The sequence below is a fragment of the Oncorhynchus masou genome, chromosome 12 (genome assembly GCF_036934945.1).
Source record: "Oncorhynchus masou masou isolate Uvic2021 chromosome 12, UVic_Omas_1.1, whole genome shotgun sequence".
In the NCBI taxonomy this organism is placed as follows: domain Eukaryota; kingdom Metazoa; phylum Chordata; class Actinopteri; order Salmoniformes; family Salmonidae; genus Oncorhynchus; species Oncorhynchus masou.
In genome coordinates, this window is record NC_088223.1 from 45,536,929 (window position 1) to 45,550,979 (window position 14,051).

Consider the following 14,051-nt stretch of genomic DNA (forward strand, 5'->3'; position numbering starts at 1 on the left):
TTACCACGTTATGTCCTCAATGTGTTTTTGGTTGCAATGTTCAGGCATCCACAGAAGTAGCAACACAATTATCATCCAAATCAGAAAGGAAGGCTACATTAGTTCTAGCGCTAATGGAGTAAAGTGAGCTAACACAAGCGGTCATATTTAGCTAACTCTCGGGTGACAGAAAACAGAATATGAATTAGCTAATAGCAAATACTATTTATAATTCATCACATCACGGGTGAGCTCACCGGTGATCAAAATAATTGAGTAAAACACTTTCTAAACGTTGAAAGTAATCCGATAGTGGGTAGTTTGTGGGCACCGCCATGTTTGTTTTTCTGCATCAACCAAAGATAAGAAGAGGTGACAAGATGAGTTGGGTCTGTTTGCAGTGTGCATGTTGAAAGGGGGTGTGTCATCTTCCATTATTCACTTCCGGAAGCTTACTCGAAAGACTAGTGAAACATCCTTCATTCTTGTTTTGTTATAACATCTTTGGTCAGACAAATGTTTACTTGACACCCAGAAAGTGTTGTATGATGTCAACAAATATGGCTTCAAACATAGCTTGCAATTAACTTAGTACTGACTCATCATAATCAGTAAAACCTTCAAAAAAGTATTTTACACACATCATACAGTGCCTCCAGAAACTATTCAAACCCCTTGACTTATTCCACATTTTGTTGTGTTACAGCCAATTCAAAATGTATTCAATATTATGTTTCTTTCACCCATCTACACACAATACCCATAATGACAAAGTAAGAACATGTTTTTAGAAAAGTTTACAAATGCATTGAAAATAAAATTAGGAACTAGGAATCTAAAATTAGGAATCTAATTTACATGAGTATTTCCACCCCTGAGTCAATACATGTTAGAATCACCTTTGGCAGCGATTAGAGCTTTGAGTCTTTCTGTGTAAAAGTCTCGAAGGTTTGCACATCTGGATTGTACAATATTTGCACATTATTATTTTGTGTTGGATTTGCCCCAAACACAACACTTTCTATTCAGGACATAAAGTGAATTTCTTTGCCACATTTATAGCAGTTGTAGTCTGGTGCCTTATTGCAAACAGGATGTGTGTTTTGGCATGTTGTGGAATATTTCCTTCTTTTCACTCTGTCATTTAGGTTACTATTGTGGAGTAACTACAATGTTGCTGTTCCAACCTCAGTTTTCTTCTATCAAAGCCATTTGTCAGGATTTGGCCAGGGTTGTTCCGGGTTTGGTCACTAGATGCCCCCATTGTGCTTTTTGACCTTATGTTTTTTCCCTTGTTCCCCATTATTATTTGCACCTGTGCCTCGTTTTCCCCTGATTGTATTTAAACCCTTAGTTTCCCTCAGTTCTGTGCTCTGTGTTTGTATGTTAGCACCCAGCCCTAGTGTTCTGTGTATTCTTGTCGATTCCGGTGGATGCTCTTGTGGAATTCTGTTTTTGTTTTTGAGTATCTCTTGAGGCTTTTTTGTGCTATTCCTACCACCTTTTGGATTTGCCATTTTTGTATTGAAGGACTTCTCCTTTTTACTTTATTAAATACACTGTCTTAAGTACTGCTGTGTCTGCCTCATCTTCTGGGTTCTGCTGACTATTCGTGGCTCAGTTGGTTAAGTGACTGTTTCTCACTCCGGAGACCCAGGTTCGTAACCGGGTCCTGACAGAAACACAGAGCCAAAAATGAACCCAGAGGCAGCCAGTTTCCAGGACCTTTTTGGCATGCTGTCCCACCACCAGGAGACTGTCCAACGCCACGAAGCCGCCCTGGTTCAGCAAGAGGCCTTAATGGCTAGACATTCTCATCTTCTGTCGGAGATGCTGACTTCCATTAAGCAAATATCTGATCGTCTTACCCCGGCAACAGTTCCCGTCCCAGTACCTCAGATTCACGTACCCATGGCAGTTAACCCCCTGGCTGAACCTCGTCTTCCACCTCCCCAACGGTTCTCAGGTGATCCAAGTGCTTGTAAAGGGTTTCTCACCCAATGTTCTCTCTCCCTTGAGCTACAACCCTCGTCGTTTCCCACCGACCGGTCTAAGATCGCTTATATCATCACCCTGCTGTCGGAAAAAGCCCTGGCCTGGGCTACTGCTGTGTGGGATGCCCATAGTTCCTGCTGTGCCAGCTACTCTGCCTTTGCTGAGGAATTCAAACGAGTGTTTCAAGGCCCAAGCAGTGGTTCTGACTCAGCCAAACAGCTCCTGACTCTCCACCAAGGTTGGCGCAGCGTGACGGACTATGCCATCCAGTTCCGCACGGTGGCAGCAGCAAGTGGCTGGAACAACGAGGCGCTCACGGTGTGCTTTCTGAAAGGCCTTTCCGACACTATCCAAGATGAACTGGCCACTCGGGAACCACTGGACAATCTCGAGTCCCTGATCAAGTTGGTCTCACGCATTGACCAGCGTCTGAGAGAGAGAGAACTCAACCGTAGACCTCTAGCCCCTATCAGTCCCAGCTCCGAGTCCCCACCTTTATCCTCGCTCTGTCCATCGGAACCCATGCAGATTGGACGCATCTCCCAGGCTGAGAGAGACCGCCGGATGAGGGAGCGACGCTGTCTATATTGTTGCAAACCGGGCCATTTCCGTTCCACGTGTCCCGGGCTCCAGGGAAACGCTCTGTCCCGTACAGACCGGGGGGAACTGTAACGGGAAACATAACCTCCTCCCATCCGTCCAACTCCCGTCTGCTCATTCCAGTCACCCTCTCCTGGGACAACCACAAGCTTCACCTTCAAGCCTTGGTAGACTCTGGAGCCGCAGGTAACTTCATGGATGGTGTCTGGGCGAAGGAGAATGGCGTTCCCTCTGAACCTCTAAGTGAACCCATGAGGGTCACTACATTGGATGGAAGCCCTTTGGGATCTGGACTTGTCACTCATGTCACTACCTCCTTGCGACTTTCAGTTTCACAACACCAGGAATTGATGAACTTTCATTTGATCTCCTGTTCCGAGTTCCCTCTCGTCCTTGGATACCCCTGGCTTCACAGCCATAACCCTCACATCGACTGGTCTATGGGCACTATCAAGCAGTGGGGTCCTACGTGCCAAGCTACTTGTATTTTCCAGAATTCCCCGAGTTCTACTCCCGAGTCTTTAGAATCCATCGACCTGACCCGAGTTCCCGAGTGTTACCATGACCTCAAACTGGTGTTTAGCAAACAGAGGGCCACCATGCTACCACCCCATAGACCTTACGATTGCCCCATCGACCTGTTTCCGGGCACTTGCCCCCCCAGGGGTCGGATCTTTTCACTATCTCCACCCGAACGAGCTGCTATGGATACCTACATCAAGGACGCTCTGGAAGCAGGCCTCATGCGTCCATCCACCTCCCCGGCGGGAGCAGGGTTTTTCTTTGTGGCCAAGAAAGACGGTGGATTACGTCCTTGCATCGACTACCGGGGACTTAATGCCATAACCGTCCGTAACCGTTACCCGCTACCCCTTATGGCCACAGCCTTCGAGCTGCTCCAGGAAGCAGTTGTTTTCACTAAGCTTGACCTGCGGAATGCATACCATCTTGTGCGGATCAGACCTGGTGACGAGTGGAAGACCGCTTTCAACACGCCTACTGGTCACTATGAATACTTGGTGATGCCCTTCGGCCTGACCAACGCCCCAGCGGTGTTCCAAGCGCTCATAAACGATGTGCTTAGGGATATGCTTAACATATTTGTGTTCGTTTACTTGGATGACATCCTCATCTTTTCGAGCTCCCTTCAAGAACACACTAAGCATGTCAGACAAGTACTCAAACGCCTCCTAGACAGCCATCTGTACGTTAAGCCGGAAAAATGTGAATTCCATTCATCCCGAGTACAATTCCTGGGATTTGTAGTGGAACCCGGTGGAGTCCAAATGGACCCCAGGAAGGTAGGGGCGGTAGCGGATTGGCCCACCCCCAAATCCGTTAAGGAAGTTCAGCGTTTCCTGGGCTTCACAAACTTTTACCGCAAGTTCATCAAGAACTTCAGCTTGGTGGCAGCCCCTCTCTCAGCTTTAACCAAGGGTGGCAATGCAAGGTTTTTGTGGGGAAGAGAAGCTGAGACGGCCTTCCAAGGACTCAAGCAGCGCGTTCTCTCTGCTCCCATCCTGATACTACCGACTACGGATGAACCATTTGTGGTGGAGGTAGACGCATCAGAGGTTGGTGTTGGAGCTGTCCTGTCTCAGAGGGGTGAAGACAAGAAGCTTCATCCGTGCGCTTTCTTCTCACACCGGCTTACCCCGACTGAGAGGAACTACGATGTGGGGGATCGTGAACTCCTAGCGGTTAAGATGGCATTGAAGGAATGGAGACACTGGCTCGAGGGGGCTTCTCACCCGTTTCAAGTGCTTACGGACCACAAAAATCTGGAGTATATCCAGCAGGCGAAGCGGTTGAACTCTAGACAAGCTAGATGGTCTCTTTTCTTCAATCGATTCCAGTTTATCCTCACCTATCGGCCCGGGTCGAAGAATCTCAAACCGGATGCCCTGTCCCGAGTCTACGCTCCTGCCATTCGAGATGACACGGACATGCCTGTCCTTCCTGCTGTTGAGGATACCGTGAGACGTGCTCAAGCTAGCGAACCGGACCCGAAAGGAGGTCCTGCCAATCGGTTGTTTGTCCCCAAGGCAGTGAGGACTCAGGTCCTTCTGTGGGGGCACTCCTCTCGCCTCACCTGTCATCCGGGCGTAGGTCGCACCTTGGAGTTCATCCAGCGTAAGTTCTGGTGGCCTACCATAAGAGAAGACGTTGCCACTTTCGTCAATGCCTGTCCTGTGTGCTGCCAGGGCAAATCTTCTCACCTCCGCCCTCAAGGACTCCTTCACCCTTTACCTGTTCCCCACAGACCCTGGTCCCATATCTCATTGGACTTTATTACTGGACTTCCTCCATCCCATGGCAATACTACTATCCTAGTCATAATCGACAGGTTTTCAAAGGCGGCCAGGTTCGTCCCTCTGACTAAGTTACCTTCTGCCAAGGAAACGGCTGAGTTGGTAATTAATCATGTGTTCCGAGTCTTCGGCATTCCTCAAGATATGGTTTCTGACAGAGGTCCCCAGTTCGCCTCAAGGTTTTGGAAGGCCTTCTGCCAACTCATGGGGGCTTCTGCCAGTCTATCTTCAGGGTACCATCCGGAGTCCAACGGCCAAACAGAGAGGATGAATCAAGAGCTGGAAACCACCCTCCGATGTATGACTCGTGACAACCCGTCCACATGGTCATCCTTTATTGTTTGGGCCGAATACGCGCACAACACCTTGCGCTCCTCCACTGGTATGTCCCCGCACGAGTGTCAGTTTGGCTATGCTCCTCCATTGTTCCCGGACCAGGAGGCAGAAGTCAGAGTGCCTTCAGCCTTGAAGTTCGTCAGACGCTGTCGGCTTATGTGGAGGAAGACCCGTCTTAATCTTATGCGTTCCTCACAGAGGTACCAACAACAAGCCAACAGACGTCGCCGTCCCGGGCCTACCCTGCGCCCCGGCCAGAGAGTCTGGCTCTCCACAAGAGACTTACCTCTACGGGTGGAGTCTCGCAAGCTGTCCCAAAAATACATCGGTCCCTTCAAGGTTGCCAGGAGAGTTAACCCAGTTTCTTATCGCCTACACTTACCCAGATCCCTTAAGATTAATCCCACATTTCACATTTCATTGTTAAAACCTGTTGTTTTTCTCCCCTTGTCCCGGCAGACAGACCTCCCCTCCGCCTCGTGTCATTGGAGGCCAGCCGGCTTATACCGTCCATCGGATACTGGATTCCCGCCGGGTGCAGCGGTCCTGGCAGTATCTGGTGGACTGGGAAGGCTACGGTCCCAAGGAGCGCTCCTGGGTTCCTGCCAAAGACATCCTGGACCCTGACCTCATTCGTCAGTTCAGGGACCTCCACCCTGAGAGAGCTGGTAGGAACGTCAGGAGCCGTTCCTAGGGGGGGGATTCTGTCAGGATTTGGCCAGGGTTGTTCCGGGTTTTGGTCACTAGATGCCCCCATTGTGCTTTTTGACCTTATGTTTTTTCCCTTGTTCCCCATTATTATTTGCACCTGTGCCTCGTTTTCCCCTGATTGTATTTAAACCCTTAGTTTCCCTCAGTTCTGTGCTCTGTGTTTGTATGTTAGCACCCAGCCCTAGTGTTCTGTGTATTCTTGTCGATTCCGGTGGATGCTCTTGTGGAATTCTGTTTTTGTTTTTGAGTATCTCTTGAGGCTTTTTTGTGCTATTCCTACCACCTTTTGGATTTGCCATTTTTGTATTGAAGGACTTCTCCTTTTTACTTTATTAAATACACCGTCTTAAGTACTGCTGTGTCTGCCTCATCTTCTGGCTTCTGCTGACTATTCGTGGCTCAGTTGGTTAAGTGACTGTTTCTCACTCCGGAGACCCAGGTTCGTAACTGGGTCCTGACACCATTAAACTCATTAAATTAAACTCATTAAATTGTTTTAAACTCACCATTCACCTCATGCTAAAATCCCTGAGTTTCCTTCCTCTCCGACAATCTACCAATAGGTGCCCTTCTTTGCGAGGCATTGGAAAACCTCCCTGGTCTTTGTGGTTAAATCTGTGTTTGAAATTCACTGCTTGACTGAGGGACCTTGCAGATAATTGTATTTGTGGGGTACAGAGATGAGATAATCACTCGAAAACTATGTTAATTAAACACTAGAATTGCACACAGAGTCCATGCATCTTATTATGTAACTTTGTGAAGCCAATTTTTACTCCTGAACTTATTTAGGGTTAATATAACAACGGGGTGGAATACTTATTGACTCAAGACATTTCAGCTTTAAATGTTTTATTAATTTGTAAACATTTCTAAAAACATAATTCCACTTTGACATTATCGGGTATTGAGTGTAGACCAGTGACAAAATCAAAATGCAATCAGGTTTAAATTCAGGCTAACACAACAAAATGTGGAAAAAGTCAAAGGGTGTGAATACTTTCTGAAGGCACTGTGTTTGTCCATTACAATCTATGCAAGATTCAAAATACAGGATTTGTCACCGGTACTTGAAAACATGAATAAAACACTAAATTAATACATTATTACCACACAAACTATAATAAACTGCTCCCTCCCTGTCTTGAACACTATCCTGTACCAAACTCACCAGAAGTGGCAGTAATAAAGCCTCTCTTGAAAATGCCAAATCTGTAAAAACTGTTGGCCTATATTTTTATCTCCAAATCCTCTCAAAAATGGTAGAAAAAGCTGTTGCTCAGCAACTCACTGCCTTTCTGAAGACAAATAATGCATACGAAACACTTCAGTCTGGTTTTAGACCCCGTCATAGTACTGAGACTGCACTTGTGAAGGTGGTAAATTAACCTTTTAATGGGGTCAGACCAAGGTTCTGCATCTGTCCTTGTGCTCTTAGACCTTGGTGCCACTTTTGATACCATCGATCACCACATTCTTTTGGAGAGATTGGAAACGCTAATTGGTTTACACAAACAAGTTATTGCCTGGTTTAGATCTTATCTGTCGGAAAGATCTCAGTTTATCCTCTGACAAATCGATTGTAAGTTTCAGAGTTCCTCAAGGTACCGTTATAGGACAACTATTGTTTTCACTTCATACTCTACCTCTTGGTGAAGTCATATGGAAATTAAATGTAAACTTTCACTAATAGTCATTATAATCCAATATCAAGATATAGCAATAAAACAATATTACAATGAAGTAACATAATAACCCTGCTATAAAAATATTAAGTTGCATTGACAGTATGAGTACAATTGAATATAACACCATAAAGGTTATGAAATTGCTACCTCACATGTCAGTGGTTATAAAGGAATACACACAGAATACATTATGCTCCATAAATAGCTACATACACTGTGCTACATTAGAAACAACATATCACGATATAAAGAAACTATTATGATAGCGACTTCCCTGTGACAAACCATGAACTAGACGAAATCTCCAGGGGACCATGACACAACATCTCAAGAACGTCCTCAAAATGTCGGCGAGGACGGCCCCGGGACAAACCGGGAACTAGACAAAACCTCCAGGGAACCATGACACAATATCCTGACCACTTTAGGCCGACCATTTAGACACATTTTGGTTTACAAGGATAGCCCAGCTATCTCCAACCAATCAGAGTTTTTGAAAACACGCGTATGGACACTACAACCGCCAACTCAGGCCAGTGAATAATCATTTAATGAGTGAAGTCATAACCTTATTGGTGTAAACATTATTATGAATGCTCTGGAATGTCGTGTGTTTCATCTAACTGTAAATTGCAGTGGGTTTATTATTGGGAGGGAATAAAAACCCTGAAAGGAGAAGCATCCACCTTGTTCTTATCGGACATCTTGTAGTGTCAGAACCCAAGTCAAAGTCAGCATAAGTGTACTAGCAGGTGAAGGCATTCACAGCCGACCACTCAGACGAGTGAGGGCATACCAGCCAACCGTTTTTCACACGCATACACACACCCACGCTACCGCCCAGTCACGTATTCCAGCAACAGCCAAGAATCCAGTGGTTGAGGGATCAAGGTAAGTTTTCTGAGTAACCATGGCAACCCTGACCACCAACAGAATGCCAGGTGTCTGAGTTCCATGCTTCAGGCACAGTGGGGTTTCCCACCCATCAATGAAGGGGTTCCCATGCTGCCCCATACCCCTGTAAGCCTCCCCTGCTCTCCCTAGATCAGGGATTAGAGATAGAACAGGGTACGCAGCTCGGCCACATTTTCTCACCACTCTGGGCAGAGGACCATGCAGATGGAGAAATGTCTGCATCTTGAGAAAAAATGTAGTCTGAAGTCTGACCATACGCCATGGTTTATCTGGGGTAAAAGCATTGTCGGGTAGAAGATTGTGCCTTCTCAAGATACTTCCATGAACTTAAACACCTTGTCCTGTGTATATACCAGACTTCGTTTCCCTCCTGCCTTTATGTAAAATTAATGTATTATGGCTTCACCAGTGGAGGGTGTAATCAGTCTGGCATTCACCGGGATTGCTTCCCAAATGGCACCCTATTCCCTTATTAGTGCATTACTTTTGACCATGGCCCCAAAGAGACCCTCCCTGGTGCTGGTTAAGGAGGGCTGTATTTGTTTTGAGGTCTTCTGCGCAACGGTCCGGCCAACCGACCCGGGGCTCTTTTGGCCTGGTTCCACGTAGCACAAAAGGGAAGCCGCATTCCTGATGTCTGCGGCTAATCTGTGGTGTCAGCTTGTGTTAACGCCGCACAGCCAAATCTGAGGGCACGCAGGGCCGTGGAATATTAAAACCCCCAACGGCAGAATTCCTCCAGAGGTTGGAGGAGGGCAGAGCACAGGCAGGGAGGGGAGAGGAAGGTTGAGAGGCTGGGGGACAGCTAAGGTTGAACGGCGGGTGGCGGGTGGCAGGCAGGCCAGGTATACTGCAATGGACAAAAGGCGAGGCAAGGTAAGGAGAGAGGGAGAAGGGGTGAAGAGAGAGGGAGGAGATGTGATGGAGGGAGGAGGGGTAAGGTGAGAGGGAGGAGGGGCGTGGCAAGGTGAAGAGACAGGGAGGGGTGGCTAGGTGAAGTAGGGGAAGGGAAAGCACATCAAAGACAATGCATCTTCTTACTTGTCTTGACTCACTGGCACTAGACTAGGACTAAATTAGCCTTGTGTTTTAATAATTTTGTTCCTTCAGTTGATAACCCAGGTTCACTGGATTCTACTTCCCAAACTATTTCTGCATGCTACCACAAAAGTGTCCCAGTCACAAGATATACATCCTGATTCATTTTAAACCTGTTATCCTGCTAGTTCTATCCTTCGTCTTTCCTTGTTTTCACAGGGCAGGTAGTGTGACAGATGGAGTGAGTGACTCATTGTCTTGGTGGTGTCACCAATGTCAGTGTCCGGATACCCATACACATACTTAAACTGCATACTATTTACTCCTTGTCACATACTATTTAGCACATGTCATTTAGTAAAAAGCATGCAACATGCAACAGCTGCAACGCAGTAGTGGTTCCTGATTGGCTGAGTAGGTGGGGCGGGGCCGAGTACGGGTGAAATAAAAACAATTCAGGCATCGCATTAACCAGACATCGCATTAACCAGCCTCATAGCTAATTTCTAATATGATTCATTTCTCTAAACTCTGAAAATAATAAGAATGGTGTAATAGGCCTACTCAGGCTGTAGACCACATAGCCTATCTATCCTGTTTAAAAAGGACTGAAGACAGAAATATATAATTTGGTTCTATTTCAACATATTTATTAGTGAAACCAAAGTGTTTTAACATCTATACAATTAAATCAAATAGCCAAGTACACATACCAAAACTTTTCAAATGCTCAAATCAAAAGTCTATTGCATAGAAAAATGGTGACAGTACTGGGAATTGCACATTCAAAACTGCTGGACAGCAACCTAATAAACAAACACAAAGATCATTGGGAACGAGATCAGAATGACTGCTAAGAATTGATCCATAAATTAAATACTTAAACTAAAACAATACATATGTTCAAATCAAAAGGCCTGATAAACATGACATCAATAACACAGCCACAGCCAAGTCCCTGGTGCCGACACATTCAAAAATGTTTAATTTAGTTTAAAAGCTCTGATGATTGCCAAGAGAACAATAAACACTTTTCAGTGAGAAAACATATATCACATTTTGGGTAAAAAAACTAAAAGAAAAACAGCTGTTTTCAAAGATGTTATCAAGGCTCTGGAGAAGACCCAGATGCAGACAGTTTCGAAGTAACAAAAGTTTATTACAGAAACAGGGGGGCAGGAAAATGACAGGTCAAGGGCAGGCAGAGGTCAGTAGTCCAGAGCATAGTCCGTAAGGTACAGCATGGCCGGCAGGCAGAGGTCAGTAATCCAGGGTGGTGTGACAAGGTACGGAACGGCAAGCTCAGGGTCAGGGCAAGCAGAATGATCAAAACTAGAAAACAGGAACTAAAGAAAGACAGGAACATGGGAAACCCGCTGGTAGGCTTGACAAAACAAAACAAACTGGCAACAGACAGAGAACACAGGGATAAGTACACTGGAGAAAATGGGGAAGATGGGAAACACCTGGAGGGGGGTTGGAGACAAGCACAAGACAGGTGAAATAGATCAGGGTGTGACAGTACCGCCCCCCCCCCCAAGGGGCGCCACCTGGCATCCTACCTGGGCGCATACCTGGTTGACCGGAGTGACTGCGTTGGACCCAGCACCTCTCCTCCGGGCCAAGCCATTCCTGGTCAACCAGGTACTGGAATCCCCTGCCCCACAGTCGAACCTTCAGGATGCGCCTCACCGTGCACGCCGGTTGGCTCTCGATGACACAGGAAGAGGGGTGGGCCTAGAAACAGGAGACAAAAGGCTGTGAGACAGGTTTAATCCTGGACACATGAAGAGTGGGATATATAAGGAGGGTACGGGGCAACAGAAGACGAACAGCAGAGGGGCTGATAATCTTGGAGATGGGGAAAGGGACGATAAAAAGAGAGGAAAGTATGCGGGACTTCACCCAGAGGGGCAGATCTCAAGAGGACCACTTCACTTCCTCCACACCGACCCTATGACTGCGGGATCGACCTTCTCCCTCTCCTACCGACCGGGATCCAAGAATATCAAGCAGGATGCGCTGTCATTCCGCTATAGCCCCGTGGCTACATGGTCTCCAACCAGGGTCCTCAGTTCTCGTATCGGTTCTGGTAGGCGTTCTGCACACTCATTGGTTCGTCGGCCAGCCTGTCCTCCGGGTTCCACCCTCAGTCCAACGGCCAGTCGGAGCGAGCCAATGAAGACCTGGAGATGACTCATCGCTGCCTTTTCGCCGCCAACCCCACAAGCTGGAGCCAGCAACTCGTGTGGGTTGAATACGCCTGCAACACCCTCCCCTGCCACTGGTCTCTCGCCTTTCGATTGTTCCCTGGGTTTATTGGTACTCCGGGGGAATGTTGGAGAGGTCCGGTGCAACTTCCGAGCCCACTGGAAAATGTCCAGGGGCAGTCTGTGCTGACTTCAGGCAATGGGCATTGCAGAATATGCTCCAGCCCATTATGGCACCAGCAGTCCAGTCAATGAGGGGATTGTGTCACTGAAGCCAAGAGAATCCCAACACCACGGGAACCTGAGGAGACTAATTAGCATGAATTGGATAGCCTCTCTGTGGTTCCCTGACACTCATAGGTTGATGGGAGTGATATTGTGGGTGACCCGGCCTACAGAGCACCCGTCCAGCACTCTAATGTCCATGGAAATGGAGAGGGGCTGAGTGGGGATGCCAGCTTGGAAACCCAGAGAAATTTGACTGGTTCCCCAACAGTAGGATGGCATGAAAAGGGGTGTGAGAAAGGGGAGAGGAAAAGTTATTTATTGCCCACCAGAGTACTTGCCACTACCCGTGAGCCTGGTCTTTAAGTGGACAGGAGGAAACAAAATTACCAGCAGTTCCACAACACAGGCAACTCTTTGTGAGAAGCCGGTGTATAAGTTCGGCTGGGGACAGCCTAGCTCTGCCTAGTTGCATCGGCTCGGGACGATGTGAATCGGCAGACTTCGGAGACAATCGGGGGAACTTGGGTAGAATCCTTGGAATCCTTGGGCGGGCAAGTGGAATCGGACCTCTTTTCCTTCTTACGTTCCCAAAGTTGCTGATCGATCCGGATGGTCATGGCAATGAGCGAGTCGAGATCTGTCTGTAGTTCCGGGAAAGTTAGAAAACAGAAACTAGAGAAAGACAGGAGCACAGGGAAAATGCTGGTAGAATTGACAAAACAAAACGAACGAGAACACAGCTATAAGTACACTGGGGATAATGGGGAAGATGGGCGACACCTGGAGGTCGGTGGAAACAAGCACAAAGACAGGTGAAACAGATGTGACAGATCAATATCTAATCAAACTTTATTTGTCACATGCGCCAAATACAACAAGTGTAGACCTTACCGCTTAGTTACAAGCCCCTTTAACGAACAGTGCAGTTCAAGAAGAGTTAAGAAAATATTTACCAAATAAAAGAAAGTAAAAAATAAAACCTATGCATAGATAATGAGTAGCAAGTAGCAGCAGTGTACAAAACAAATGGAGGGAGGGGGAATCCATGTAAATAGTCCGGTGGCCATTTGATTAATTGTTCAGCAGTCTCTCCTGAGGGGAAAAGGCATTGTCGTGCCCTCTTCACAAATGTCTGGGTGTGTTTGGACCATGATAGTTCATTGGTGATGTGGACACCAAGGAACTTGAAACTCTCAACCCGCTCAACTACAGCCCCAATGATGTTAATGGGGGCCTGTTTGGCCCGACTTTTCCTGTTATCCACGATCAGCTCCTTTGTGTTGCTCACATAGAGGGAGAGGTTGTTGTCCTGTAGCATATGATGAGGCACATAATGCAATACTCGTGATAATTTTAAGGAAAACAGAAATGATTTAGCCTACATTTGAACCAGTGGAGGCTACTGAGGGGAGAATGGCTCATAATAATGTCTGGAATGGAAACCATACGTTTGATGTATTTGATACCATTCCACTGATTCTGCTCCAGCCATTACCATGAGCCCATCCTCCCCAATTATGGTGCCACCAACCGCCTGTGATTTTAACACCATCAAAGAAGCTTTGGGCATCTTCCCAATTAAGACGCCTAATTTTGTTGTTTGGCTACTTGAAGAGAACTAGAGCCTATCCCACCACTTCCAATGCATTGTTGAAAAGTGTGCATCAAATTCTATTGGCTAAAGATCCGAAATGAGTGTAACATCCTGGCATTTAAACCATACTCGATTTTTGAAATGTTGTATACTACTAAACTTTCTATTTTCGCATACTGTCATGGGTGATTGCGTTGTTTTACACTTTTGGTTTATTTCGGAAATGTCATCCCCTTATCTAATTTATCAGCTGTTGTCAAAGCTGAAATGGGTATGACATCCGGGCATTTAAATTATACTTGATTATCGAAATGTCACATACTATAAAAACCTTTTTTTTCATATACTCAAACAGCCTACTATTTAGGATGCTAGTATGGGCATTCAGGCATGTCCACTGATCAGAGAAAGAAAGGGGGAGAAGAAAGAGGGAGAGCAGAGGCGA